The following is a 27,607-nucleotide window of genomic DNA, read 5'->3' as shown; positions in this document are numbered from 1 at the left end:
AAAGGGACAAGGACTGACACAGAGATAACCCCATTCATTTAGTGAATTCATTTCCCCCATTGACTTCAATGGGGTGAATTCAAATGGTAAGTCGAAATTCATTTGCAAGTGTGACTCGCGTCACGGCAACCACACTTGCAATTTCCAATTGCATTTTCTAGTTTATACTTCAGCTATTTGAAAATAGTCGATCTACAAATTCACAACTAGCCGTGACGTGATGCTTTGTGGGGCTTGTAGATCTGCTATTTACAAAACATTTCTAAACATATATATTTTTTCAGGTGGCCGTCCACGACCGAATACATATACATTTGGGGGTCCTGGACATGAAAATGTTTGAGAACCCCACTGTGCTGTAGCTAAATGCTTACATGCTTACATTCTGTACATTGACCGGCTTTTCAATGAATAATTGACTCAGGTTTGGTGAATACGGCAGCTATGCAGCCCTGGGCATGTGTATGTGGGGCTGACTGCCTGGGAACAAGAGGCCACAGATTAGACAGACACAGGTTGTGTGCATGTAAAGAGGATTGCTTCCCTAGTGTCCCTGTCTGCAGGACAAACAGGCACATGAACAATCAACCAGCTGCAGGCCCGCAGCAGACAACAGTTTAGCATAATCTGCCTTGATCTCTCCCACAGGCCTTCGTTCCAATGATCTCTCCTGTACAAGCTTTTCCTTCTGTCCACTCACAAATCAATTATCCCATGTATCGTATGTATCGCCAGCCACAATCCCATTATTATCGGATTTTCTTTCTTGATTCGTTCTTTCCACCCTTGTTCCCCCTGCCCTCAACCTTCTTTTTCTTTCTTTCTTTCTCTTTCTGGGAAAATAACAAACAAACAAAAAAACAATTTCACCCAATGTTTTACACCTGTAAACCTGTGAAGTAACAATAAAGATTTTGATTCTGATTTAGATGATCCCATCGTATCATCACCCACAAACTCATTACGCCATGCATTGTATCATAACCCAGTGGTTCACAACCTGTGAAAATAGCCGATCTACATGCTCACAACGCCTCGCGTTGCGAGGCGTTGTGAGCATGTAGATTTGCTATTTTCACATATAGAGCAGTGTTATACAAAATGTAATTCCTCAACTCTTAGAGCTCATCAGGGTGGAGGGTCTCCTGTTGAAATATGATTATTTTGGGGGTCGCGGCCTGAAAAGGTTGAGAACCACTGTCATAATTAACCAACCAACCCATTTTCCCATGCATCACATTGTCCACCAACTCATTATCCTATGCATCGTATCGTTGCTTTAGTAGGCTACATTGCTTTCCTTTACGTTACAATTCATCCGCTGCCCACTGACCTCTGCACTCTCCAGTCATCTCCTCTGCCTGTTATCACCCCCCCTCTCTGTCTCTCACTACCTCACATCTGCCCTCCCCACCCCACCCCTTCTCATCCTCCTCGTAACCCCATATCCTCTCATCTCTTCTGCACGTCCCCCATCTCTCTCATATGCCCAGCCGGACCATGTAAAAGGGGCTTTACTGCGATCATTACTCCCCCTTTTATCATTAATCACCATTTGCCTGCTTGGTACCCCCCAGTTTGTCCCATATAATGTGGACAAATTGTAGGTCATCTAGCAGACGCTGCAGTGCCTCTGACCAATCAGAACAGTCATTTTGGTGACAGAAGACCTCCCCAAATCAAATACTTACACTGGGGCTGGCCACACAATAATTCAATATAGCAAGCACAGACCAGACACAGAAAAGACCTTTGTTCCATTTCTAAGATGAGGACATCGCGGTGGCGACCCTCACAGTGGATGCTAACAATTACAACATCCTCATTTGATTGCCCTAACGACCCCAAGTCATTTGTCGTTGTTGGGTGGAAACCTTCTTTTTTAAATTAATAAACATTTTTGTGCGACACTATTATATAATGAAGTATAGGGCATTAATTTTGAAATATGGTGATAACCTTGTTGCATTTACAAGGTTTCTGCAAGCAGGGCCGGTTCCTGGCATAAGCAACATAAGCGGTCGCTTAGGGCCACAACCATAAGGGGGCCACATCACAGGGAGAAGACTGCAACGCGTTTTGAGCTTGTAGATCAGCTATTTTTCACTATATTATGCATTGTGGAGTGAGTGTGAAGTGGCCCTCTCGACATGTGGCCAAGACCCGCAGGTTAATATCGTAATACTGATATATTATTGATTTCAGCTGTTACCCACTTTAATTACTTCAGTCTATAGTAGTAGCATGATGACCAGTGCTATAGTCTTTTTTGTCAATGTACTGTATTTGCATTTCATAAGGTTAACATACGAACATATAATGTATTTGAAATTAAATACAAGTTAAAAAATTGCTAAAAAGAATACAGGATTCCAATTTAAAAAATTGTGAAAATAATGGATCATCGCAATGCTTGTAGATTTTTTTTACAATATGCATTGTGGCCCTCTGGAGTGATTGTGAAATATAGTGGCCCTCTCCATCATCTAAGTTGCCCACTCCTACCCTATCCACATGCTACTTATTATTTTAATGTGCAATAAAATTAAGATCTCACACAAGACACAACAGAATTGAAAATATGCCACATACTGTAGAGTTGAATAGGCCTACAAGTTGCAATTTGAGACCAAAAGAACACAGGATGAAGGTGTGTGATGTATGTATTATAATAGTTATATCTTGGTTTTGAAATGTTTTTCATTAGAGCATAGGCCTACATGTTTCTGTTTTAATAGCTTTTAACTAACCAGAGAGAATGATCTAATAATGTTTTACGTCCATTGTAAACTTTATTGTGTGTTATAGGTAGAACTGTCTGATCTGTGCCAAAATGCAGATTTCTATGCATTTCTGGGGTTTTGACCGCCCCTCAAAACCCCAATTTTTTTCGGCCGCCCGCCTTGCGGGCGGCCAGGATGTATCCCGTATTTGAATCTCTGGGAGTTGGCAACCCTATGTGTGTAGTTAGTAGATACATGCTTGAGTGCTAACAACAGACACCACATGTTCTACTAGATAGAAGAAGACCTTATTATTTATAACTTTGGTTTTGGCGATTCAAAGACAGTTAATAAGTGCGCGCGTCCGTCAGTGGGGGGCCACCTAAAATAATCTCGCTTAGGGCCACCTGAACCCTAGAACCGGCCCTGTCTGCAAGGTTTCTGCTCGACAAACTGTATACATATTTGATTGGTCAAGTCATTTCCTCAGTCTGTTAAGAAGTCTGAGACATTGTAAAAGGTTTGATTTGAATTCATCTGACACTCAGCACACCAAACATCTACAACACACACCTAATTCCAATCCAAAGTGGAGTTTTTCTCCTTCCAGAGTTAAATCAACACTCCAGAGTCTACTGAGTGCCATGGTCAACCAAAGGAGAAATGTTTTTTTTAGTCAGGGTTTCTTTTCTATGCCAGTATCCCCGGAGAGACAAGTACAGTGAAATCATCGTTCTCTTAGTAGCTCCATCATATGTGCACTCAGGTTGAAGAAGCTACAGTGAGACACTCAGGATGTAGCCTCATTCACCTGACCTGGTTCCTTCATATCCACCACATACTGTACACATACATGGTGTGGTGGAAAAGGTACTCACATATTTTACTTAAGTAAAAGTATCAATAATGCAATATAGAAATACAGCTGTTACAAGTAAAAGTCTGGAATTCACCATGTATTGAGTAGAAGTATGAAAGTGTTGGCATCAAAATGTACTTAAAGTACCAAAAGTAAAAGTACAAAATGTTTGACAATAGCAGATCTAGATTGTAGATAGTCTATTCTCAAATAGCCACGGTATAAAATAGGGCTAAATTGGTTTATTTATGTTTTATAATATTATAATCTGCAAAGTAACAAGTAAATTAAGTTTTCAAATAATTGTAGGGGAGTAAAAGCACAATATTTAGATCCGAGATGTAGTGGAGTAGAAGTAAAAGTATTGCAAATTGGAAATACTCAAGGAAAGTACAAAATGTTACTTTACACCACTGCCCACATGGTGTGCACACACGCACGCACACACGCATTTATGGCACGCACACGCACATTGCAATGCACACGCACACGCACACATACACAGACACATTATATGCATCAATATTCTCTCTCTCTCTCTCTCTCTCTCTCTCTCTCTCTCTCTCTCAGGCTGCTAGAAGCCCTACATTACACACACACAAACACACACACACACACGCACACAAATACGCACACACACGCATAGTTACATGTGATGCCCCTCCCCCATCACACGTGTTATGCATGACAGAACCTCGCACATGTCCAACCACATTGCAGAAGTTCCATCCCACCACTCCACCACAATATAAAGAAGTTTCACAAAATTCTCATCTGAATACAATGATTTTGTCTAGATACATGCACAGTACAGTTCAGTTATCAATTTATAACTCTATAGAGAATGTTGCTATTTTCTTATGTAGTTGATAAAACAATATTATTGGGTACTTGGGTTCCTGTCCTCCACCATGGTGACTTGGAGTTTGTAGCCTCCACATAACCTGTGGTCAATGGACCATTATTAATATTAATAAGAATATCACCAATAAGGAGATGTCGTGATGAAAAACAATACGAATGTCTCGACAAGAGCAGTGAGGAGAGAGCGAAAGCAAACGTTTATTTAAATAATTAGCCTACACATTACTGCTGATATGTTCAAATACCTCTCATTGTGTGAAAATGTCATGAATCCATGGCCTCCTGGCTTCCTACATACTGTATTTCTCTGCTCAATGTGTAGTAACAGGTAACAACTCCAACTTGCAGAATTAAGTATTTCAAACAGCAATGTGCCCCCACAATAAAAAACAAGCATGCGGTGAGCAAGTATGGGGCTTTTAAGCCGTGACATCATTTTGTAGTCAGACCTCCAAGCAGATTTATTGTCAATAACTGTTCCTCGCTATTTCAACAGATCCGAGACAAAAATAACGACTAAAGTATAATTCTACCACTTTCCTTTCAACAACAAAGACAAGAAAAAATAGTAAATAGTAAAAATAGTAAAAAGATTCACGGGCGCTGGGGCCTTTTGGCCCCAAAAATTCTCCTCTGCCTACAAAATGATGTCAGACTTAACAGCCCCATAGAGTAATGTAACCGCTGCAGGCCAGTGGCCACCCATGCACAGAAACACCCCACCCAAGCGCCGATGCAATGTCTACATCTATCAAGCCTGTGAAAATGCCAATTATCTACCCAGTGCACAAATACAAATAAAAACAACCCATTTAGCTACTACAGTTATCATGAGATGCTTTTTATTTATTTAACCCCTGAACTGTGCTCATTCATATTAGTTGGAGGAGGTAATTTTAGAAACAAGGATTTGAAGAGTGATGTACTCCGTCTGGATAACAGTATCAGCTCACTGACTAAACTATGATGCAATGTCTCTCTCTTCACCTCCCGCCCTTTTGATAAAGCTCTCCTGTTCATCGGTTCTCCCTCTCCCATGAGAACAGCCAATAACTGCAGAGTTCTGCATTCCTCTGTCCTTTGATCCTGAAATCTTAGTAGAAATATACTGTGATACACAACTAAATCCTGTGTTCATTTATCCATTTAACTCTGAGAGTTCACAAATGTAACAAATGCAACAGTGATATTGTGTGTACAATGTTTTTGCATTGATCATGACAACCTAACGTCTGTTTTGTTTTAGTTTTTTGCATTGTTGTGTTGCCATATTGACATTATTTGACTGCCACTTTCGTGAGCATTTGGTTTTCCTATGTGTATCCATTCCATGCTAGCATGTACTTCAATGTCACCACTCAGTATATAGGCCAAGTTCTTCATGTGGTCACAGGATAACCCACATACTGTATGAGCTGGAGTGATATCACATTGACAACATGCAGGCAGAGACAGTGGTTGAAAGCAAGCATGTATTTAGAAACGGTCATAAAAACGTGTTAAACATATTTCCTTTGACTGCCGCAAAACAGACCAGGCCTCACGCGATTACTGCCGATGATTGGCGCCTCCAAGGGGCACCCGTCCCCGGACCACAGTTTGGGAAACTGCAGTAGAACGTGTTCATCAGATACAGTACAACTACAGCCTACTGTACTGCACCTCCCTGTTGACTTGACCTCACAAAGCCTCTCTATAATTCATCTACTCCTTTACATGCTTCACACACATACAGACACACACACGCAACACACATGCGTGTGCACAAACGCAGACGCACACGCACGTGCAGAGTGACACACATAAGTGTGCTTGCCTTGCACATGTGCACACAAACAAAAACATGCCTTCACACACACACACACACACAGACACACACACACACACACACACACACACACACGTGCACGCACGCACGCACACACACACACACACACACACACACACAGCTGACAAAACTGCTTACAGAGTGACTGTGTGCATATTTCATGAGTTAGACTTGCAGGCCAGTCTTAATGGAGAATCGTAGTCGAATTATGGGCCCAGGGGTGCCATGTTTCAGTGCATACACCAGCATCATGAGAGAGCAACTACTGTGACACACTTTTTCTCTCTCTCTCTCTCTCTCTCTCTCTCTCTCTATACTCCCACACATAGCCCATTCGTGATAAGCAACCGTGTGCGTTGATATCATTGAAATAATTCTGTGCATTCCTTCAAACAGAAATGCTAGAGGAGAGTACATCATTGCACAGGTGCACATGTGTACCCAATTAAGTCCTAAGTGTTACTTTATCCATTGTAACTATCATATTTGTACGTTAAGTTTTGGTCAAACACTTTGTGAACCTAGACAAGGCCCGCCCAGCAACCTCACTTTGTCAAACATAAATTATTCCTGTCTGAGACTCTGTGAGACTATTATCCTCACATGTGGGGGGGGCATCTTCACTATCCTCCACCCCCTTCCATGAAGAAGTCAAGGGTGGATAGAGCGCCAGGCTTTGCCTCTTCACACACAAGCCTGTACAGGGTTAGACATACTTCATCTGGCTAGCAGCCATGGTAAGCACCATCTGAATCTTCTGTTACTTCTCTACAGCACAGTAGAGTTACAGTAACACATTGTGAAAGACTGGCACACTGGCAGAGGAACATTCTGTGCTCTTTGTTCCCCTCCTCCCTGGTGATGTATCCCTGCCTCACCTTGAACATTTTCAAGACAGACCTCTTAAGCAAATGAATGCCTTCTAAACATTTTAAGTGGACAAGTGCATTTTTGCATCCCCGCAGGCCCTGACCAACAAACGAAGAAAAAAACAAAAAACAAAACGTTTACTCCAGGCCTGAGCCGTCGCACCTTAATAATGCACTCCTCTTTCATTTTTCATCCTTGCAAACTTTCTTTTTCCTGCCTTGTGAAATTTCCGAGGCTCATATTGGCGACCTAGTTTGCACGCCTAGCCTCTGAGCCATAAGAGAGTTGGTTCCTTTTGAAGATGCGTTGAACAGCGCAGCATGACAAGCCCGTTATAGAGCGAGAGGAGGAGAAATCACTCAATTACCAACTGGAAACTCTGGAGGGAGAAGGAGTGTGCAATATTCATTAAATGATAGCAGCAGATGAAATTCCAGAGTACTGCCAAGTCCCATCAATGCACTATTCTGTTTCTATATAATAAGTACTTTAACAGAAAACATTAATTGGTACAGTATATTATTGTTAATGATACAATACAGCCCAGTAAATTAGACAGCAGAGTAGGTAATTGTATCCAATTTTATTGTCAGAAATGTGTGAACATTGATCCAATACTAGGTAATACAGTACATTTTTTTTTGTGCATGGTCATTACAGTTTATACTATAACGTGCACACACACACACACACACACACACACACACACACACACACACACACACACACACACACACACACACACACACACACACACACACACACACACACACACACACGCTCACACACAATCCTGCTCCTTTGTGGTATTGCCAGAGTTCCTTATACTCCACCACTCAGTATAACATATCTCTGCGACAGCATTATGAAAAATACAGTCATCTAATACACTTAAATTGCAATCATTGCTAAGACTCAATAATCTGTCTTTCTTGTTTTGCACAGCCCCAAAGCTTACTCCATCCAAGTAATAGCAAATTGCACAAGCAGCCAGAAATAGAGCCAATTATTATTGCCAATACAGATAATTTAAGGACTGAAACAAGCAGTCAGGCTGCCCTACATGCTGTTGGTTGTTTGTGGTTGAGGTTGATTATGCCGCTGTTGAGACTGATCCTGCTGCATTCTATAGATGTTAGCTCGAGGGAACAGGACCAATCTTGTACCGCTGTTCCTTGATTTGATTTCCTAACCCAACTTTAAATAGATGCCAGTGCATGCATAAACTCATGTACTAGATACACGCACACATACATGTAAATGAAAATCCGAATGGGACGCAGATGTGAGCACGCACATACCGGTACATACACGTGCAGTGGATAGTGCACTGCATTCATGAGGGTGCATATTGTACACACTCACTCACACATACACACACACACACACACGCACACAAACATGCATGCCCACGTACAGTACCAATGCAGATGAGCACATACTCAAGTACAAGCATGCAAACTCAAGTATACATAGCACACTCATATGCTTAAGCACACACACACACGCACGCACGCACGCACGCACGCACACACACACACACACACACACCATTCCTTAACTACAATGGTGAAACATTCATCCAAGCTCACAGCAGGACAGAATGAGAAAGAGACGGAGAGGTGGAGAGACAGGCGGAGAAGAAAAACAGCTCGCTTCAAGAATCTGCATCTAATCAGTGTTCTTCAGAATCCCAGCGTGGGACCCAAGTGGGGTCATGGTACCCTTAAACCAAATTAAATCATTCCACAGAAACAACTGATAGTCCCTCACCGAAATGGTCGGATTTTGTAACAAGCTCACTTACTATGTTGTGCACATTGCCATCGCAATTCCAGCTCCCTGCAATTGGAAGATAGGCTGAAATAAAATGCTGCAGGCTTTATATGATAATGCACTAAAAATAGGGGCAATTTTGTGAAGAGAAATCTCCACGTTTAGCCTGCAATGTCATTCTGGGCCCTGAGAGGAGAGGAGGAAAGACATTTTCCTGAAAATTCGGGTCCCTGGAGAAAGCAATTGAAAAGTGATCTAATTGCAATGACACTGTCTGGGCATACACAGACTCAATGTGGTACAACACACTTGAAGCGGAACATGGCAGGATGTCGCGGCACAAATGGCATTTGATCCTCTGTGACATATTTCATTCTTTATGGAATGTGTGCGTGGAATGACTTCAAAAAGCCCTGCCATCTCTCTGCTACTCAAAGACCTGTCATTCTGAGCATCTGTGCTGTATGACACGAGTCTTTCTCTCTGTATATCTGTGCTGTATGAGAGCTGTCTCGCTTGGGGCAGGAGGCAGAGATGAGATCCTTGTGTGCACTAAGCTGGTGCATTTTCAATTCATGTGAGTGGGAGCCTGCACATTGAAAAGCACCCAAAACGTATAGGTTCCGAACGGAACCATGTTTATTTAATACCGGAGGACAAGGTCCCCCATTGGGATAACAGCGCCATCTGGCGCTGCAACAGAGTAAAACTCATAAGCTCCCGTACGAGAAATATCATTTGTCGGTAGGGCTGTCAATCACAAACGAGGGCACCGCCCCCGAGTGTATATAAGCCCTGCGGGCTATCATAACTTCCTCTAAAGCCGCACCTCTGCGCCCGCAACTAGCGAACCGAGGGGCTTTATTCTGGGGGACCTTGTCCTCCGGTATTAAATAAACATGGTTCCGTTCGGAACCTATACGTTTATTGTCATACCTCCAGACAAGGTCCCCCATTGGGACTCATACACTCCCCGAGAAGCCATGAACCGACAAGACTGTCGTTCACACCGACCACACCCGAAAGGAGGTCCCGTCAACCGACGTGACCCCTTTCAAGACTGATCCGACCCAGGCCCACAGGGCCTGGGCGTGTTTAGACAGAAAAGAGACCCTGACAGACCGAGGCCTGCCATATGCACTAAGGGCAGACACAGGTCCGCCTTATAATACTACAGTAATATAAGGGAAAGACTCAGGGGTCCCCCCCAGGTATCCTAGAGACAGTAGCAAGCTGTCCCAGGAAGGGGAGAGAGCCGCCCCACTACATAGTAGGCGGGGCAGCAGCACCTAGAACCGTATGCGCCATAGCAGAAGGCGCAACGACCAGGTGATAGTAGGTCGCAAAGGTGGACGGCGAAGACCAATTCGCCGCCGCACAAATCTCCTCAAAGGAGACACCTTTGGACAAAACCCTAGAGGTAGACACACCCCTAGTACTGTGGGCCTTAAGTGCTTCCGGCACTTCAGACCCAGCCCGGGTGTAAGCCAACCTAACAGCATCCACAATCCATCTCGACAGAGTGGGTTTGGACACCGCTTCTCGCTGACGGGCATTCATGACCACGAAAAGCTGAGAAGTAGACCTGCTGTCCACCGTCTTGTCACAGTAGGCCTTCAGGGCCCTAACTGGACAAAGACAATGAAGACGCCTATCCTCCTCCGATGCAAACGGAGGAGGATGGAAAGCCGTCAAACAACAGGTTCCTTCGGGACCATTCGGTTCTTAGGAATAAAACTCAATTGAGGTTTAAGAAGAACCCTGGAGTCATTATTGAGAAACCTCATACAATCAGGGCTCAAAGAGAGCGCATGAAGGTCGCTCACACGCTTAGCCGCAGACAAGGCAAGCAAAAGAGCTGTCTTGAAACCTAAATGTTTCAAAGAGGTCCTCCCAATCGGTTCACAGGGTGCCTTGCAAAGGCCCTCAAGAACCACTTGTAGATCCCAAGCAGGGAACAAAAATCTAGTCACAGGTCTTAAACGGTCGACACCGTGTATGAACTTGACCACCTCAGGGAATTTAGAAAGGCCCATGCCTGACACCCCCAGGTGACAGGCATCAAAAGCCGCTAAATAACCCCTAAGCGTAGAGAACGCCAGACCAAGGTCCAGGCGGTCCCGCAAGAAAACTAACGCCTTCTGGGCTGGAGCCAAGTGAGCCACCACAGGTGGCTCCTGTAGCTCACACCAGTCCAAGAAAACATTCCACCTTCCATCAAATACCACCCTAGTGGAGGGGGCTTTAGCACTCTGAAAAGTAGCTACAACCGCCGTTGAGAAGCCTGCGGCTAGCAGGTTCTCCCTCTCACAGGCCAAAACCACAGGTCTGGGCCTGGGGGTCGGGATGGAAGATATCGTCCCCCGCCTGGCGCAGCAGGTCCCTATGCAAGGGGAGCTGCCAGGGGGACCGGTAGAGCAGTGGGGTGATCAGAGACCTCCACACTCCCCTGGACGGTGCCAAGAGAAGAACCTCCAGGTTGGAACTCCTGATCCTCTCCAGTGTGGGAAGGATCAGTTCCAGCGGTTGGAACGCATAGAGACGGCCTTCCGGCCACTCGTGTGCGAACGCATCCACCCCCAGAGGCGAAGGTCCCCTCACTGAGAAGTAGAGGGGGCACTTCGCGTTCTCCTGGGAAGCAAAGAGATCGAACCGAGGTTGACCGAACCTGGAGAAGATCTGTCTCACCACCGCATGGTGGAGAGACCAATCCTCGTAGCGAGGCTCCCCCCTGGACAACAGATCGGCGCCGCCGTTCTGAAGGCCTGGAACATGGGAGGCTCTAAAGGACCTCAGGCGCGGTACGCACCAGAGAGTCATCTCGCGCGCCAGCTGATCCAGCGTGCGCGAGGAGAGGCCGCCTTGCTTGTTGAGAAAGTACAAGGCTGCCATGTCGTCCGTCCTGACCAGGACATGACAACCCCGGAGAAACGGTTCGAAATACTTGAGAGCCAAGTAGATCGCCATTAACTCCAGATAACTGAAGTGGTACTCCAACGTGGCCGGGGTCCACAGACCCCTGGCTGAGCGCCCCTCGTGGGTGGCGTCCCAGCCCGAGCGGCTGGCGTCTGTGGTGATCACCTTGCGTGACACCACCACGCCTATGGAGACTCCACTCATTAACAACGCCTGGTCCCGCCCTGGGACCAGCGCATCCATGCAGGCCTGGCTGACCACCACTTCCCTGCACCCTTGCAGGGGAGGAATCCTGAGCGTCAGTGTCCACCGCCAGAACGGTCTCATATGAAACCTGCCCAGGCGAAGAAGTTGCACCGCTGAAGCCATCAGCCCTGCCAACTTCATACACTCCTTGTAACTGACCACTTGGTCCAATTTGAAAGGAGCGAAGACACGTCAGGAACCTGTCCACCCCCTCCAGAGAGAGGCGGGTAGACATCGTGGTCGAATCCAGAGGTATCCCCAAGAAGGAGATCTGCTGGGAGGGCGTCAACATACTTTTGCCAAAAAGACGTTGAAAACCCAAGGCCTTCAGGTGGGCCAACACCAAGTTGGTGTGATATCCCTAATCCAGAAGGGATGCAGCCCCCCCCCCCCCCCTTTTTCCACGAACCAGGAAAAATTCGAGTCCAGAAACCAAGCTGGTTCAGGTCTCGTAAGAGCTCTACTACAGCACCATTGCATAGTACCGAGCTTATTTCCTCACTCAGAGCCCCTGCTTACAAGCGCGAGCTCGAGTGTAATTACCCCAGCTGGAAGCGGGGGTGGTTCAAGAAATGCAATCTAAGGCCACGTGTTACTGACGTAACACCCATTGCTCGGATTGCACAGTCTCCAATGTTTATCAGAATACCCTCAAGGGTATTAAATAAACAAGGGTTCCGTTCGGAACCTAACCGTTTCACACAACGTGCTAACGTGCTGTGAAACGAGGGAGAAACCGTTAGGTTGCACGGGGGAGAAGGAACGTTGGGGATTAGCACTTCCGTATCCGGGAAGCTCCCCTCCTTATCCGGTGACGGCCGCGCCAACGGACGTGACGTCAACATGTTGAACGGTGGTGGAAAGAGAAACAGAAAGAGCATTCTGCGAAATACGGTTCGTTACGTAAAAACATTTACCCCAGCACGGGGAAGAACGTGTAAACGTTTAAACCAGATCTGAGGCCTTTAATAGTTCCTTGCAGGGAAATTTAGGCCAACTCATAATCCCACACACCGATAGTGAAACACTTCCTGTCCTGCACTAGAATCGACACTACAGTGCCGTTTAGTGTAGGCAGAGGAAAATTGCACATAGGAGAAACCGCACCACTGTGAACCGCAGTTAACATGGGTGGGAACCTCAGCATGTCTGCAACCCATTCTGATTGTAACCTGTCTGCATGACTGCAAGACTGGGAAATCTGTTATCGTGAGTGAGTAGAAAGCCCTGCATGGGCTTCATTACACTGAGCGGTTGCAAGCGATAAGAGGTTGTCCGTGCAAGTGTAGGAGTGAGCAGGCCACGCTCGCTCAAAACACTTTTTTTTTTTTTTTTAAACTTGGGGACAAGGGAGGCAGTAACCATTTTCATTATCCCTGCATGGAATAAGGAAAATAAATATTAGCGCCTGGGGGAAGGAGGTCCCTGTGTAGTCAGGGACCCCTGTACCCATAGTCCAAGGTCATTTACGCCACCTCATCCCACAGGTTCTGTGGGAGGAGTCCGGCTCGGCGTCCCTGAAGAGTGTTAAGATGCTGTACATAACACTCCATACTCCTGTTCTGAACTGAACTCGGCACGACAGTGCCGCTCAGTGGAGACAGAGGAGAATAGCACAGAAGAGAAGCTTTGTTATTGTGACTAATAGCAAAACAGTGGAGCCCATTGCAAACCAGGGAAAAACCTTTTAATTGTCACCAGTCTGCAGGACTGGGACAATAAGTAATCCATTGAGTGAATAAAGAACCCTGCATGGGTCTCTATACACTGACTGGCTGTAAGCAGAGAGGAGGGTCCTTTGTGCTAGGGACTGAGAGGTAGGTAAACAAAAGTTTTGTTTCGACTACCATACTCTTACTGATGACATGGGAAAAAGCTACTGGGCAACAGAGATTTTCATTCTCCCCTGCGTGGGACAGAACTCAAACGTCTGCATTCGGGGGGAGGAGGACCGTGTGCCGTCACGGAACCCAGACCCCGTGGAGGGCTAGGCCCTCAACCCTATGTCATCTAACACACCCACTTCCCACAAGCCTTGTGGGGAGAGCTGTGTTCAGTGCGCTTGGGCGCAAGTAAGTGGTCTCCTTGAGCCCCACCATGTGGAAAAAACCACAGTCCGGGTGCCGCAGACCCAGGCCCCCTTCCACTGGCACAGTGGAGGGGAGAGCGGGATGTACTGGGGCGCCGCCGACCCATTCCACTCCTTCTGCATGGAGGAGGGGAGAGAGGGGGTAAAGGCGGAGGTGGGCGGAAGGATGCAGGGTCCTCGTGGAACCGAGGACTTGCAAGACTCACTTGTAGGAGGAATACTGGGAGAAGAGCCTTCAACCCAATTCCATCCCTCCTCATCCTCACTCTCAAATTCATCCCCGCTTTTAACAGCGTTGTTCGGAGGCGTGCCACCAGAACATAAGCGTGCCAGGAAGATCCGGGCTCAGCCAGCATGGCCGAGAACGAAAAATCCAAGGGGAAGGAGGAGGAAGTCGCCGTTAGTCACCCCCAGCATGGGGGCAGCCAGGCGGACCAGTAGGTTCTCTCCCCTGAATAAAACGGCGCCAGCCGTACCAGGGAGAGAGGGCGGGAACCGGCGTCGCCGCTCACCGCCCCCGGCGTGGGAGCGGCCAGGCGGGGTCCCTCAAGGTTGCAGACGCCAGCCGTAGGGCACCAGCGGCGCGCTGGAGCCCCCAATAGGCGTTGTGGCTGCAGGCGGGAACCGGAGCCGCCGCTAGCCGCCCCCGGCGTGGAAGCGGCCGGGCGGGGTCCCTCGAAGTTGCAGAACGCCAGCCGTAGGGCCCCAGCGGCGCGCTGGAGCCCCCGATAGGCGTAGTGGCTGCAGGTTGCAGCCCGGGGCGGAAAGCAGCGCTGTGGCGTACAGCGCCGCGAGCCCCGGAGGCAGAAACAACGTGGCGTCGTGGCTGCAGGCGGGAAAAAACCACGCCGCTAGCCGCCCCCGGCGTGGGAGCGGCCGGGCGGGCTAGCAGGTTCTCCTCCCTGGGACGGCGGCCAGCCGAACCGGCGGGAGAGAGGGCGAGAACCAGCAAGTAGTCCCGTGACGTTGCAGCCGTCCGCCGTAGGGCACCAGCGGCGCGCTGGAGCCCCCTATAGGCGTAGTGGCTGCAGGCTGCGGCCCGGGGCGAGAAGCAGCGCTGTAGCGTACAGCGCCGCGAGCCCCGGAGGCAACAGAGTCCGGTGGAGGGAAAACCAGGCAGGCCACAAGGCTAGTGGAGGCTAAGTGAAGGAAGCACAAACAGCGGGCACCGCTGCGTGCCCACAAAACCTGCCAGGAGAGGCCCGTAGCCCTGGTCGGCGAGACCAGGGCGGCGGGGACAACACGAGAAACCACCGGACAAACATTGGAAAGTCCTAGCCAGCTAGAAGTAAAGAAAATAGCGACACCCAGCTAGGGCGCGCTAGCAATCAGTGCCCTGGTGAGGGCCTTCTAGCATGAGGCTATCAAACAAGGAACGAGCAAGCAAGGCACTTGCTAACACTCGAAAGACTCACCACATGAAGCAGCCTGCGGGATCATCGAAGGAAATTCCGCGGGTGGGTGTCCTCACCATCGATAAGTCTCCAGCATCGAGCACACTTCCAGGGGAACAAGGATAGCAGCATGCTAGCCGAGGGCCGTGGAACAACGATAGCTTGAAGCTAGGCTAAGCTACAAGAGGCTATCGGACAATAACAAGCTCAGAGAAGAAGCTGGAAACTTACAGCGAGAAACAGGTGAGAACGCCGAAACTGTTGGAACTGAAGAATAAAGACGTACAGGAGATATTCTATAAAGGCCGGTGGCCGACTTCCTAGCCGACGCTTAGGCTAAACTTTAAAGAAAATTATACTTATATGGCTGAGTTCGCGACACTCTAGTTGCAGGTAAGCAGAGGTGCGGAAGAGGAAGTTATGATAGCCCGCAGGGCTTATATACACTCGGGGGCGGTGCCCTCGTTTGTGATTGACAGCCCTACCGACAAATGATATTTCTCGTACGGGAGCTTATGAGTTTTACTCTGTTGCAGCGCCAGATGGCGCTGTTATCCCAATGGGGGACCTTGTCTGGAGGTATGACAATAAACAAGAGGTTTCAGATGTGTGTGTAGGTGTCTGTACGTCTTTCAGCTGTATCGAATTGTGGTCCTTTTACCTGTGTGTGTGTGTGTGTGTGTGTGTGTGTGTGTGTGTGTGTGTGTGTGCGCGTGCGTGTGCGTGCGTGCGTGCGTGCATGCGTGCGTGTGTATTTTCATACTGTTTGGACACCAAACATGTCCACTTTACTGAGTCAAAACAGATTGAGCAACATGCAGCCCCCATCGTGTCACAGAGAAAAAGCTTTGGAGGTTTACGGAAGCAGATTTTATGGACATAGAGAGAGCCAAAAGTGGGCTGCATTCTGCATCTCTAATCAGACTTGGGGTTTTGCTCTCTGAAAAGCTCCTCCGCCAGCTGAATAGGATGAAAGAAAAAAGGATGAAAACTGAAAACTGTGAGAGACAGAGGCTCTTGTTTGCAACGTTGTTGTTGCAAAATGATTTTATTTACATGAATACTGTGGGTATGCGTTTGCCCTCTCTCTTGTCATTCTCCGCCTGTCTTTGTTCAAGAGAATATGAGGATGCCGTATGGGGGAGAAACAGATTTGGGCTCGATTCATTTCCAATTCCACTCAATTTGGGAACGGGGTTATCCCCGCGGGAGGCTTTCAATCACTTTGTTGTCTCAGTTCAATGCGCGATTCAGACTTCAATTAATCTTGAATTGTTATGCATATTAGATACCGTATGACCGCTCATTTACTCTGGGAAATGTTCTACAGGGAAGGTCATAGGCCCACATACACATGGAACCTTTCTGGAACTCACACATTTAAAATGTGAGATTGCTGTAGTTATGACAGATACTATACCGTATAATGTTCACATGATGTCATTCTCCTATCATTGCTATCAATGTTACAAAATCACTTTGATTTCTGTTTGGCTGGCCCATTTAGCTGCTGGAAATCAGCACAGACAGGCATGATGGTACGGATCAATCAAAATGTGTGTTTATTCACCAACACCGAATGAATGACACAAATGGAGCACCCATGGCACGATGGTGTCCAGCTCTACACTCACAGCCCTGTCAAATGATAACTGGCAGCATTTTATACTCAGCTGGGGATAATAAGCTTGGATTGCAACATTCCTGGGGGTGTATTCTAGAAGAAACTATAAATACATAAATACTTTTAACCCACATAAAATTATACCAGTTAGACGCCCTAAGAGCAAGAAGCTGAAACAAAAAGAGACTGACACAATATGTCCATATATGGTCATTCCCAGATATGGGCTTAATATTGATGACATCAGGGATCTCCATATGGGCATAAAAGGGACTAGGATGGAATTCATTTTCAAGTGTGACTCGCGTCGCACTTGGTTGTTTAAGTTGGCCAAAAATGTGGCCAAAATGTAACCATATTTTCCCAAATATGGAGATGACTGACGTTTGACATCATAGATATCTGACGTCATAGACCACATGTGTGCATGACGCACGCACAGACATGATCTGCAGGTTTTCATACTAAATGCGACCTATGGTCGCAAATACAAATCTCAATGAATACACACAGGTCACAATTATTCCTTTTTCACACCGATACAACAGTACACTAAAACAATATCCTTAGCAATTCCAAAAACACATCAAAAGCCCCCCTCTGCCATCCTGACTATGGTCCAGACCACTTACACTGGACGACATAGAACAGAGCATTCAATCAAACTTAACCTACATTGCACTTCTCTATATTGGACGCAAACCATATTACACATAGTATTGCACTTGCTCTTAAATGTATTGCACTCAGATGTATTGCACTTGCCCATCATGATTCACCACCAAACATTTGTTTCCACAGGTGGAACTCCTCATGACTGAGTGGCCAGCTCAGATGGACAGGAAACAAAGTAACAAACCCAGAATGAAAATGTATTTAATAAACAATAAAATCATGATTTATTGCCTTATTAATGTATTTGTTTACAGTGCAAAATATAACTTAGCAAATGACCAAAGTGCTAATATCAATAATCAAATCAATCAATAAGTGTACAATGTTCATGTGCAAAAACAGATGTGCAAAAGGTAACAGAGGACCTCTATGTTACATTTTATCTTGAAAACAATAGCGTTCTTATCTTGTTGTCTCATCTTCTTGTCATCTCACCTCATCTCCCAAATCTAAGTTCAGTAGTTATGGTAGATTCATTTAGTTTAAGACAGAACCAGGGACGTGCAGAGAATGTTAGAGAGGCAGGGGCTGAAATATCTAAAAGGTCCTTGTGGTGGAAATATTTAAAATAGCAGACCTCCAAGTACAGTACTTGATACCACACTGAACTAAGCATAAAAAATGTGGTGTACAGCATGGATTTCTACACAGAGAGGGCAATTCTTACAACTTCAAGTTCAGGAGAGTTTGGACAAGGCAATTCTCTTGAATGCTGCCTTCAGGTATGGCATGGAAAGAGGGGCAGTTTGCATTTCGTTCACCATAGTGAAAACTGAATTCATGGTCTGGAGAGGGCACTTTTTACAGATGGGTAAACGGGCAGGGGCTCAAGCCCCCTTTCATGCCTATGTGTGCACGTGCCTGGACAGGACAATGACACGTGTGAAAATGTCAGTGAAGGTTCAGTAACAGTGACAGTCCTCCAACTTTGAACATTCAGTTCAAATCGTGCAACAATGGTCCATTCTGTGTGGGTGCAGATTGCAGAACAGTTCTGCAGAGGAACTTGAAGTTCCTCTTGCTGTTTATGGAAGGCAATCACGGCAGCTGTGTTGTCAGCTCCATCAGATAATGTCCCACAGTTCAGTTGAGAGTCCGGCTGGCAGCTGCTCTCACCCGTCATATCTCTGTGTACCAGCTGTGGTCCAACGGTCTTCTCAGAGACAACTGGCACAAACACAAACATACGGTACGCACAAACACGCACACACACACGCACTCACACGCCTGTGTGCGCGCACACGCACACGCACACGCACACGCACACACACACACACACACACACACACACACACACACACACACACACACACACACACACACACACACACCATATCACTGGAGCAACAAACATACAGAGCCCCCCCACCCGGGGGGCTCATAACACAGAAACACATTAATTTGTATAAGCATACACACACACACACATACACACACACACACACACACACACATTCACATTTTCCCCGCACGTGAGGCCCCATGACCAATCTCTGTGATGACTGCTGGCACATGAGGAGGTCAGGCACATGTTGAGACCATCGCCACAACACATTCCCACAAACAACACTCCTCCAAGACAAGAAGCTCACTTCATTATGATCATCAGAAGGAACTCCAGAATCACATCCATGTATAATACAGCATGTATTTTGCATTGTAGGTGATGTGTGTTGGTATAACAAGGATGTGTCATAATAACACTGTGATTAGTATTCAGAAAGCAGATGATGCTGAGACTGAAGGGAGGGGGGTGGAGTTGTGAAGATTATTTTGTGCTGTACAAAAAAAAGTAAAAAAAAAAAAGTAAGAAAATCGAATAAAATATCGAATAAGTCATCCAAGTTCAGAGTAGCCTGACAACATGTCGCTGGTTCGAGTCCCGAGCCTGAATGCCTCTGTTGCGTGTCATTCTCCATCTCTCTCCCTGTTTCATGTCAGTCTACTGTCCTATCAATAAAGGCATAAAAGCCCCAAACATACCTTTTAAAAATATACAAATAAATAAATATCTTGTTTAAAGAATCGGATATGAGAAGGATGAGATAATGAGTCATGCATAGGTGCACAAAGTATATCAAACAAGCTATATTATTATTAGGCAAACACAGTTATCTACAGTATGGAAAAATGCTTGGGCTCACTATTGATTGGTCTAAATTAGAATTTCCTCAGGAAAAGCGTATGGTCAGGGCTGATCAGATACACATTAACAATAATAATAATGATAATAAACTTTATTTGTATAGTACCTTTCATGACATGAAATGCATCTCAAAGTGCTTTACAGAGCTTAATAGAAAAAGTACAAAATGATTAACAACTAGAAGCAGTGCTCTTCCGAGCACAGGTCTCCACCAGGCCGTGCGTCCTGGTGGTGCTACTGTATAATAGGCCAATGTAAAAAGGGTGGCATATGTTCTTCACCTTAGATCTTTCATGGCAATCGGACGCTGCATGCATGATTTCAAGCATTGTGTTCCAAAAATGTGTTTTGCTAAAGTCTACCTGCTGGTGGCGCTATAACAGGACAATGTTAAAAAGGTAGCATTTGTTCCTTGACCTAGTGGGAATATGTGTGGCAAATGTCATGGTAATCGCAAGCTGCGTTGATGATTTGAGGCATTTTGTTCAAAAACGGAGCAATCCTGCAAACTTTGGAAGCTAATATCAGCCAATCAGGATGGAATGTGAAATATCAGACGGATCGGACTTGATCACATGACTATAGAGATACTGTGTACCGATTTGCATGATTTTTGGATAAAATCTCAAGGAGTAATATCCAAAAATGTGTTTTACATAAGTCGGCCCAAAGGTGGCGCTATAAAAGGCTGATGTGAAAAATGCAGGGCAAAGGTTTATCCTTAGCCTCTAGGGAGTGCGCTTACAAAGTTTGAAACTGATCGGTGGAGTTATAGGTAAAACCACAAATCGGGCTGTTATAGCGCCACCATGAGGCTGATTAAAAAAAAATTAAGTGGCATTTCTTCCTCGGCCTAGTGGGAGCGTGTGTGCGCGATTTCATGATAATTGCACTTTGCGTTTGTGATTTGAGGCATTTTGTTCAAAACGGCTCAATCCCACAAACTTTGGAAGCCAATCTTAGCCAATCAGGATGGAATATGCAAAATCGGACAGATCCGTGTCGATCACATGACTGTCGAGATATTGCCTACCGATTTGTAGGATTTTTGGACAAAATCTGTAAGAGTAGTGCACAGAAATGTGTTTAGCAAACATCGGCCACTAGTTAGCGCTAGAAAAGGCCCATTTGAAAAATTTAGGGCAGAGGTTCTAGATTGGCATCCAGGGAATGTGTGTGCTCACTTTGGCAGCGACCGGGCCAACGGCGACTGAGATTTGGCGCTCACAAACTGCGAGGACGCACGGACGGACGCACGCACGGACGCACGCACGGACGCACGCACGGACACACAGACGGAGGGGAAAACATACTCTCCCTCAGCCTTCGGCTGGTGGAGACAATAAAGCAAACATGAAAGGAAGACTGTATGTGATAAACTGCAATAGCCGGAAATAGTTACAGGACACAGGATCTTGAGAGGAAGATGACTGTGAATGACATCAGTCATACTGATGTTATGACAGGAGAGCGCAGGTAGACAGAGGACTGTGTTGCTTCATTGTCTGGGTTATTTTCTCAGCAAGCGAGCGTGTGTGTGTGTGTGTGTGTGTGTGTGTGTGTGTGTGTGTGTGTGCGCGTGCATGCGTGCGTGCGTGCGTGCGTGCGTGCGTGCGTGCGTGCGCGTGTGACTTAGATATCATCTATGGTTACCGTACTTGCGATAAACTCAATTTGATTTTTTTGGAAAGGCATTAAATGGTCTTGAGAAGATAAATCAAACTGATGACAATCATTTTGATGTTTCAGACCAATTTTGTGGGTCATCATACTTTTACAAGTCAAATGTTGGACATACAATTCCACATTGCTGGCCCTCCCATCATTGCCATTAGCAATTGATCTGTTAGTCTGTCTGGTTTCATTCAGTCCATCTCCCCTGGGTCTATTGAAGGACATGCTGACACACTGACCCTCTGACCTCAACACTCCAGCTAGAGAGCATTGTTAGCATTAGTCCTATGTATTATTAGCCTATTCCTATTAGCGTACAAAGGCATTCGTGCTAACGACTGTTAATTAGAGCATTCACAGAATATTCTAATATCAAAGTCACTATTCAACATTGTTCACCGAAGTCGAATATTCGATTATTCTTTAATTTAATTTTTTTCTCTCTTATATATTTCTTCATGGTTTATACAGCTTGGCTAGATAGGAAGTTATAAGAATGAGTTGTCAATGACCATTGGTGGTGGATTAATTGATTAATGCTCTATACTGATGTCATGCGTCACGTTTTGTCCCCCAGAACTAATTACCAGTGGGGAAAACAGCGGCCAGCCGGCAAACTCGATGTCACGATGGAGCAAGAGCCAGCTAATGCAACTGTCACTACTAGACCGAGAAGTGCTCGTTTTTATTGGATGAAAAAAATATTATGTATATTTCCTGTTGAATATTCGACTATTCAAATACTTTGAGGTCGAATACTAACAATCACAATTCGTGAATGCCCTACTGTTAATATTGGCCAATTTGGCCAGTTTGCTAGATAATTGTACAAAGATATATCAGTTGTCTTAACTTATAATTTGTCTTGATTCATAGATGAAATACTTTAACAGTTGCAAATGGTACAGTGGTACGATATTACATTGATTGCTAAAAGGATAACAGAAAATCCCAAGGGCCTTGTTTCCATTGTGGTCCTGTGTATTCAATTCATCAAGAGTGACATGTCCAATCACACAGGCAGGTTTCAAAGCAGTCATCTTTGACAAAGCTATTTTTGGAGAGCACCACTGAATTGGAGAGAGATTGGTTGGTAGGGCTTAGTCATATTGAAATGGTTATGGTCAGGATGCCACATTAGTCCCATCATGGTGACACTATTAAACAAACATTGAGGTCAAGTAACAGTTATTCTCGTATTCGTTACCATACAATTGTATCGGTGATACAAAGTATCTGTTAACACAAGTTTGTTCCCATAAACCTAATGATACTAATACCAAGATGTTTCCTTATCTAATCTAGAGGCCAACATTGGCAATAACAGCAGGGTGGAGAAAGATCCTATTCTGACAAGGTTCTGACCAAGGCTGAATAAATCAGAAGACAGCGTCAGACCATTTAATCCACAGGATGGGAATATAAAATAATCCCTGCTTGCCATGATTGTCTGAATAATTACATTAATAAAATTAATACATGACGTACTAAACAAAGGGAACAGATGTGACAGATCGTGACAGACCCAAAGAAGGCGGCATGTGGTCCCAGCCAGGTCTGATCCCATCATCAGATTATGACACAGCCAAGCACTCCAGCACCTCTGCCTACTGATGCTGCTCACAGCACAGACAGCCTGAAGGGTGTCTGCAGGGGCTAAAAGGGTTGTAGCAATCACTGGGGTGTGAAGTCACGCCCAGACCAGAGTCTAATTAGTTTGACTCAGGCCAGGTGTGACTACTTAACTGCTACTCAGTAACTATTCAGCCACCACCCACATCATAATGGCCAATGGTATGGGTAATGGAGGCTCTCTCTCTCTCAACTCACCCCAAGGAAATACCGCTCTGCCTGCCTTCCTCCCCTTGAGACACACAGGCATAAGACTTGTCAGGTAGACCTACTTTTGTTGACCTGTGTTTTGCTGCCTTCAAGCGGGATCAAACTTCTTTCCACCGATCGTCATTGTAGATGTAGCCCCCATAGTTAGTACGGCCATGAACCAGCCCACAACAGCCCTGGCCAGTGGGAGTCCCGAGTTCAATCCCCCGCTTCCACGCATCACTACATAGAGACCCTCACTGGATGCTGAACGATATCAAATTACCTTTAAAATGCTTTTGATTTCCCTCCTTAACTCAGATGTGATGTTAAATCTTCCCTTTTTCCTGCCTTGTCGACAGCAGTTCCAGTCAAACATTTAAGTGGATGAGATGAGATATGCTTAATGTATATTGTCATACAAAAATAGCTGATCTACAATACTCAACGCAGTGTGATTCAGCAAATGACAGCATCTTACAACAATGTATAAATCAGGCTTATTACCACAGCCCTAAACCTACATTCCTCTGCCTTGTCTTATCTTATAAAGGTCTTATCTTATAAAAGTCTTATCTTATAAAGGTCTTATCTTATCTAATAACATTCACAAGGAGATGTGAGGGACAGCAGACTGAGAGACTATGATGTCTGCAAGTTTTTGAACATGAGGGAGCTGTCACGTCAAAGCATGCAATCCAAAGTCTTGTAAGACTGTCGACTGCCTCACAGGACTTTATTTCAGGGTTTTAAGTCATGGAATGGTGATGTCCAAGTATATGATATGAAGGGCAAGGCTGGGCAAGTTCCATATTTAGTATGTGGAAGCACAGTAGGCCTATTTCCATTTTGAGATGGAAGACACTCTCTCCCTCTCTCATACACACACACACGCAAGCAAGCACACACACACACGCACACACACACACACACACACACACACACACACACACACACACACACACACACACACACACACACACACACACACACACACACACACACACACACACATTTTAAAACAATTGAAAACACTGAGTCAAGATGCAAAAAATGAACATACTCTATGTCTATGTGGAAGTGAAGAGAACGACCCCTTTTTAAATGGTGGACCAGCCCTCCAGAATGATGTTGAGTCTCTTTGGTGTTTGCATACGACTACTTCACAGGCAAAATAAATTATTGACATGGTCTCTGCACTTACGCATAAGAAAGTATTATGGGCCTGTGTGTGTGTGTGTGTGTGTGTGTGTGTGTGTGTGTGTGTGTGTGTGTGTGTGTGTGTGTGTGTGTGTGTGTGTGTGTGTGTGTGTGTGTGTGTGTGTGCGCGTGCGTGTACCACTGAGGTGCTGCTATACGCTATCCTTAACCTAGTCTATGACTACACATCATTATGGCAAAAAATCCCCCAGGCCTCCTTACAAAAGCTCATCTCAAACGCTCTATCGTCATCCCTCGAATAATTCCCAGCACACTTGTTATTTTCCTATTCATCATTCATTTTCTCTTCCCTTCTGTACACATACAGGAGAATTCGCATCTGCCTGACGTTGTCCAGTCTGTGTACACAGTAAAATTCTGTCATTTACATGGACCCTATAGCGTCCCTCTCTATTCTGGGGTGAACATTTGGCGAAAATAGCAGGTCTAAAACCTCACAATGAATGATGTTGTGACACGTGAGCTGAGCTTGCTGACCGGCAAAACCGGAGGAAAAACAGGAGGGGACCAAGTTATACACCTGGTGAACCAACAGGGTTTAAAAGTATAGACTACAAATGTACTACTGTATTGTGGCTGCTGGTTCAGCAACAGTTTTGTAGTATGATACAAATAGGCTTAGGTTTCTGAGATCAAATTTGAAGTTAAGTTATCAGGGAAACTTGCTTTGGCCTAGTTTTGTCGAATAGGTCAAAACAATAGGTAACTGATGGATAATTTTGGTAGTTAATATCTATCGTTTGAATTCAATAAATATACAGTATATTGTGCCGGGGAAATCTCGCTCTTTCGAACGACCGTCATTTCGACAAAGGAGCGTCGGGAGGGTTAGCGACTCACCCCACGGAGGTTAGGTTTAGGGTAAGGGTTAGAGTTGGGTGTCGAACAGATGACACATGCCACCTCCACCCGGAACTGCCATGTTTCCATGATTACAGTACGTGGAAAGTTACTAGAAGAACCAATGTCTCTGTATTCTTGTTATGATCTGTGAACCAATCAATGAGTCCCACGGTGATATTGTACTTCATATGTCTTACCACCATCTTTAGAAGAGAGATTTAGAAAGCTGCCACTCGGATGGCAGATCACTGTTTTGTCTTCCTTGTCTGCTCTCTGCAATATACAACAATTTAAGATATAGTCCTTTTGGCTTTTGGAGTCTTATTTGGTTATAGATTTATTTATGGATCCATATTTAAGTAATTTATTTAATCTATCAGTAACATAAATAGAAACTCCCCTATACTCTGAATAATATACAAAATTAGTCATTTCATTTGTGAATTGTACAATGCTGAATATGTGGTATCCTGGCAGGCTAGAAACACAAACCTGACTTCACTTTGCAGCTGCATTTGGAATCAATAGCCTGCATACAGCCGACTCTGCAACATAAAGTCCTCTTCTCTGAAATAAAGAACAATAAAGAGTTTTTAGTCCCAGGAGCATTGACTGAACGAAGAAGAAGTCTGCTCGATTAAAACAACAAAAGTTCAAACTGTCGGACGCAATCAAAGTTGTTTGGCAGGCTTTGGATGATAAGGAACACTGGCTGGATGAAGGTTTAAAGCTATATGCTGAGTTAAATGCATTGAACAGCATCATAAAGAAACACACTTTTTGTGCTGAGATAGTTGTCCAAAGATGCCTGTGTATCAGTGAAGCGACTGATGTGGCAGAGATGGACAGATAGAGAGAGGCAGGGAGGGAGGGAGGGAGAGATGAGAGAGATGAGAGAGATAAAGGGATGCAATGTGGTGTGCAGCAACAACATATTAAGCCAACACACACAACCCAGTTTTGTTTTCCCACGGGATATGGGTCTCAATGAAATACACATAGACGTACGCCCCTCACACGCACGCACGCACGCACGCACGCACACACACACACGCACACACACACACACACACACACACACACACACACACACAAACAAGTCTAAAATGCACAGATCCCATCTGCCTTGCAGCCTCTAATCAGCTTACATGTAACTGCCTGGGCTCTGTTCATTTTGAATGAGTATATATGAAGGATGGATTGACATACATTGGCAGCAGCACTCCTGTCCTGCTAATGGAATCAGCTATCATTCACAAAGCTACATATTGTCCCCTCAGTGTCTTCCTAAACACCAGACACATCTGCATCACATTCACAGATGTGAGGCCATATGGATGGATACCATACTGTACCGAGGCTGCACACAGCCTTCATGCATACAATATGCACACGGATAACACAAACAAACAAACAAAACAAAACAAACACAATTGCAACTGTGTGAAGACCAGTGTTGATTTCGTCGACTAAAACTATGACGAAAAATGTTTGTCAACTGTGTTTTTTTCACTGACGAAAACTAAATAAAAACGAAATGAAGATTAAGCTGTGATGACTAAAACTAAGACTAAATATATTGACAATTTCGTCAACAAAATAAAAACTAGACTAAAACGAGGATCGAGAGGAGAGTCATTTTATGTTTGGTTGCTCTCAGGTGTTGCATGCTGAAAATAGCCGATCTACAAGCTCACAACGCTTCGCAGCGCGATGCGTTGTGAGCTTGTAGATCTGCTATTTTCAGCACACAACCAAGTGTAAAATCAGTCATTACGCTGCCATCAAGGCCTGCCAAAATACATTTTAGTCAACTAAATCATCTTTAGATTTAGTTGCCTAAAATCTTATGATATTTAATCGACTAAAATTTTACTAAAACTAAAACTTTTCAGGTGACTGAATTATGTCTAAAACTAAATTACATTTTATTCAAAAGACTATGACTAAAACTAAATAAAAATTTGCTGTCAAAAACAACACTGGTGTGAAGTGAGCTTGTATGGGCCGCTCTGTCGGTGACGTCAGTTATCTTCAT

The 27,607-nt window shown here is 45.2% G+C and overlaps 1 protein-coding gene across 1 annotated transcript in view; it reads right to left on the bottom strand.

Annotated features, from left to right (window-relative positions):
• nsfl1c (NSFL1 (p97) cofactor (p47)) overlaps window positions 1–25,791 on the bottom strand; it is a 59,398-nt gene extending 33,607 nt beyond the window's left edge. The window contains exon 1 of the mRNA XM_080733543.1: window positions 25,767–25,791. The gene's annotated coding sequence lies outside the window, so the exon portion shown is untranslated. The remainder of the gene's footprint in view (window positions 1–25,766) is intronic.
• Window positions 25,792–27,607: the final 1,816 nt, after the last annotated feature.

Source organism: Nannobrachium achirus (genome assembly GCF_963921795.1).
Source record: "Nannobrachium achirus genome assembly, chromosome: 9".
Taxonomy (NCBI): Eukaryota; Metazoa; Chordata; class Actinopteri; order Myctophiformes; family Myctophidae; genus Nannobrachium; species Nannobrachium achirus.
The sequence above is the reverse complement of the archived record's forward strand: the minus strand, read 5'-3'. Positions and strand labels throughout refer to the sequence as shown.